Below are 4,123 nucleotides of genomic sequence, written 5' to 3'. Positions count from 1 at the left end.
TACTGTGATTTTGCCTGGAGTTAAACAGCCTCTGCATGTTTATAGCTTCATATACTTGACTATAGCCTAGCCTTACTGTCCTGTACAGCTAAAATTGCAATACATGATCATGTTTTGTGCCTTTTCAAATCATAGAGGCCATACTACACCAAATAGTAGGCCTGCAACAACTATATTTCTGCATTTTATCTGATTAATTTATTGTTTGTTTGTCTGTTGCGGAATTTCAACCCGTTAGCGTGCCAAAATTGGGTTCCGTCCAACTCTATAAAAAGCTTTTGCGAAACCATTGTTTTTAAGACTGAAGCAAGTCCTTTCAAGTTATTAGCCAACCATTGTTATTTAGCATTGTAAATGTTTTTGTATGTTGTCTATGTGCCATACGCTCTTCAGCCTGCATCTGTGTACAATCCAACGTCAATTCAATCTATGTGTCAGTTTCTAATCACATGTTTGGGGAAAGTCCTCTCCTCTTTGCTGCCAGTGCTGTTACTCTGGATCAAGAGGAGCTCTGCTTGCATGGCCTGTGTCTCCGCTCTGCTCCTCGCCACAATCTGTATCTTCTTCCACTGGATATCGCAGCCAAAAGGCTTTTTCTTACTCTTCCAGTCCGCTGTAAACTGTTTATGGACTTCTACTCTACCTTACTTCTTGTTTCTATCCACTGTCCTAGTTTTGTTGTCTTTTTATTATGTGTATGACCCTTTTTCACTTTATGTTCACTACACTGCAAAAAAAGGTGGTTCAAATGACATGAATTCAAAATATTATTCTGGATATAGATTGAACTGCTCGTCTGATATTCATTATTTAAAGGACACATGTTATGCAAAATTGACTTTTTTGAGCTTTTAACAATGTTACCTGGAGTTGTATTTAGTGTCACGCTTATTTCCTCCTGTTTACAAGGTTGTCTTCTCTGAGCGCTCACAAATCACTCCGTTTCCGTTGACAGTTTGTGTCACGGGTATAATCGGGACTTTGGTGTTTTTAAGGTCTTAAACCATCACCAGACCTTCTCTTCAGTCTCGTTGGCTTCATAACCAGTGCATGGCGCTAATAGCATAGCTTTCACATGAAGTCTAAAGTCTTTTAAAAGTCAATTTAAGCCACAAAAATGCATAATATGTCACTTTAAATTGGTTTATGACATTTTTGAATCTTCCAGGAAGTGCATTTTTCATCCCTAATTGGCAAATATATTAGCTTGAAATGAGCATATATTGAAAGTCATTTTCAATGCTTAAAACAATTCAAATAATCTAGCTACATCCATATAAAAAAAAACTTTCAAAATGACTTAAAGACCCTTTACCTTGTGTTTTAGAGATGAGCTTCAAATTAGATGCTATTTGTGAGAGGAAATTAGATTTCACATAATTTCTAAAAGGAAAAAAAAGGCATAATTTAATTAAATAATGCATTTTGTATGAGAACCATATGGAAACAAGAGCATGTGACACTCACAGAGCTGTTCCTCTGTTATGGTTCAAGTGGGAGGGGCTAAGTGTTCAAACTGAGCCATGTTCGATCGTGGTTCAACATCAGCTACAGGGAAACCCTAACCCAGGATGATTCATAATAATTCAAGTCATTTCTACTCATTTAGACATTTCTTTTTGCTGTGTAAGCATGCATTTGCCAAAGGCAGTATCAATTTCTGTCTCCACATTTAGTTTTATTTTTCGTCACTAGTTTTACAAACCGATTTTACCGCCTCTCGTATCTTCAGCAGGCTTGAACAAGGGTCAGAACATGGCAGTTTAACCCTGCATTATCAGCGCAGATGTCAAAAAACCAAACAAACATCAAGAAATTATTTTTGTAAGCTATTTTTGACTTTAAGATATGGCTCATCTATGGATTTTGTTAAGCTTTCCAGACCTGCAAACAGCACTTAACATGTTGCTTGACTTGAAAATATATCAAATCTTCTGTGTCGGTTGAAAACGCTGCTTAGATTTTCCTCGATGATCAAATTAACATATAACGTATATATGTGAACATGGACATATGTATTTGTCTGTATACAAGACAATAACTCTTCGGACGTGCATGAAGATGGTAAAAAGAGGTTCCCAATCACCTCGTATTAAGAATTGTATGAAGCATTTTATCATCAATGTGTTTGCTTTAGTTGACATACAGGCTGGCAGCACAGGCCAGCGAGCTTGTTTTTAGATATTTATTTAAATGCAATTTCAAGGAAGGGAGTTTTTTAAGCCTTGAAAATGTAGTGTCAAAAGAGTGATGAGGGATTGATTTTGAGTTGTGTCCAATGGGATTTTTGCACCTGTAAGTAACACACTAACTGTTGTCTTCTTTCTAATATCATCTGCTAATAAAGTGCTTTATTCAAAACATAATGTTACTTTGGTCATTTTACTTTTTTTGTTTTGCCAATTATTGTTGTTGCCATTATTCATTCACTCCACCCTACTACTACAGCTACAGCTGTAGCCACAGCTGCCCAGGGGCAGACTGGCGGTCTGTGAGCGCCCCCCTCCGACCACCACCAATCACTCACTCACTCACTCATGCACACAGATTAATACAGGTTAGGTGGGTCCAGTGACCTTGCCCAAGGACACGACGGAACTTGTGTCTGAGGAATTGAACCTCTGATCTTCAGGTTGGTGGATGTAAGGATGTGGTATTATGTGAAGACAGCATGATGCAAATCTACGGCCTCATGACATAAACTTGATTTTTTGCTTTGAGGCTAATGAAATGTGGGGGCAGGAATTTATTTTCCAAAAAAAATTCGAAGGTAAAATATCAAACATTCTCGTCTGATTGACTGATGGACTTTTTCAGTCCAAACCAGCTCGGATTGCCAGGTCAAAACAGATGAAAATGCTTTGAAAGGTTTATTTATTTTTTTCATCATAATTACCACCAAGTGTAATGTTTTTTCTCTCTTTTTTAAAAATTGTATTCATTTTTTATTTTCTTCTCCCAAACCTTGTTCTCCAATCACTGCTTCACTTGTACCCGCTGTTAGAACGTAAGCTCCGCCTTCCTGATTGTAGCTTCTGATTGGCCCTCACAGCTGTCCTTCACGCTGCGTGACTGTGACGCACGCCTCGCCTCTCTATTGTCGCCTTTCTTCCTCTAAACCACACTTTTTATCATGGAAAAGGACGTGAGCGACAAAGGTAAGTCTCCTATTTTAAATTCTAATTCTCTTTTCCCGACTACTTTCATTCATGACATTTTCAAGTTAGTATTTTATGAACGTATGCTTGATTTGTATTATTTAATAGAGAAAAGGCGTATATCAAGCCACACATAACACGTGCTGTCTGAAGCATGGCAGCACTTGTGCAACGTTTGCAAAACATTTTTATCCTATTATTCCACTTTATTGCAATTTTGTCCTATTTTTTGCCTTGTAAATAGAATTGTGCTATTTCACAGTAGCTTAAACCGTTGATTGCATTTCATTTCCATGCAGTATGTTTTGTCCCTTTGCTTAATAATACTTCATAAAATATCAGAACTCAAAATGCATGCGCTACTTTTGAAGCTACTATAACAGCCTTATTTTGGTGCTTGGCTGTTAGTGGGATACAAAGAGCCATGTCCCGCTGGAGCCTGGATGAGATGGAGGAGACGGAGATGGGACTGTGTGGGAGGAGGAGGGGGGGGACTGATTCATTGTGTGTCCGGAGGGTGGGGCAGTGTGCGGGGCTCCGGGCTGCTGCTGCTGGGCCCCAGGCGGACACAGACTGCCCCGGGCCCCCAGCATCAGCATCAGCAGCGGGAGGAGGGGCCAGGAGAGACAGCTGGGAGTCCAGAGCTCTGTCAATATTCAGCCTGATGACCTGCAGGACGGGTCTAAGCTGTCTGTTAATAACCCTGTATTTACATTTTACCACATCGTGCATGACGTGTATTTAGCCTATTTTAAAGGGGACATATCATGCAGAAACAACAACAGTGTTTCCTCGTCATTAGTTGACTCAAAGTTGTATTTTTAGTCAGCTTTACCTTAAAGCTGAAACGTGAGGGCTTAAAAATGTAGGCTTCGATCGCGTCAGACCCAAAAATGTCATATAGCCACTTTAAAAAAATAAAAACATGCAAATGCAGCTTGTTATGGTGACATATCAGTTTTATT

At 39.1% G+C, this 4,123-nt stretch overlaps 1 protein-coding gene across 2 annotated transcripts in view; it reads left to right on the top strand.

The window, feature by feature from the left end:
* ablim2 (actin binding LIM protein family, member 2) overlaps positions 1–2,366 on the top strand; it is a 73,087-nt gene extending 70,721 nt beyond the window's left edge. For both annotated transcript variants that reach the window (XM_072458557.1, XM_072458558.1), the window contains one exon: positions 1–2,366. This exon is cut by the window's left edge. The gene's annotated coding sequence lies outside the window, so the exon portion shown is untranslated.
* The last annotated feature ends 1,757 nt before the right edge of the window (positions 2,367–4,123 follow it).

The sequence above is a fragment of the Eucyclogobius newberryi genome, unplaced genomic scaffold (assembly GCF_026437365.1).
Source record: "Eucyclogobius newberryi isolate DKJ021-1_F unplaced genomic scaffold, fEucNew1.0.hap1 SCAF_22, whole genome shotgun sequence".
NCBI classification, from domain to species: Eukaryota; Metazoa; Chordata; class Actinopteri; order Gobiiformes; family Gobiidae; genus Eucyclogobius; species Eucyclogobius newberryi.
This window is presented reverse-complemented; position numbering and strand designations above follow the sequence as displayed.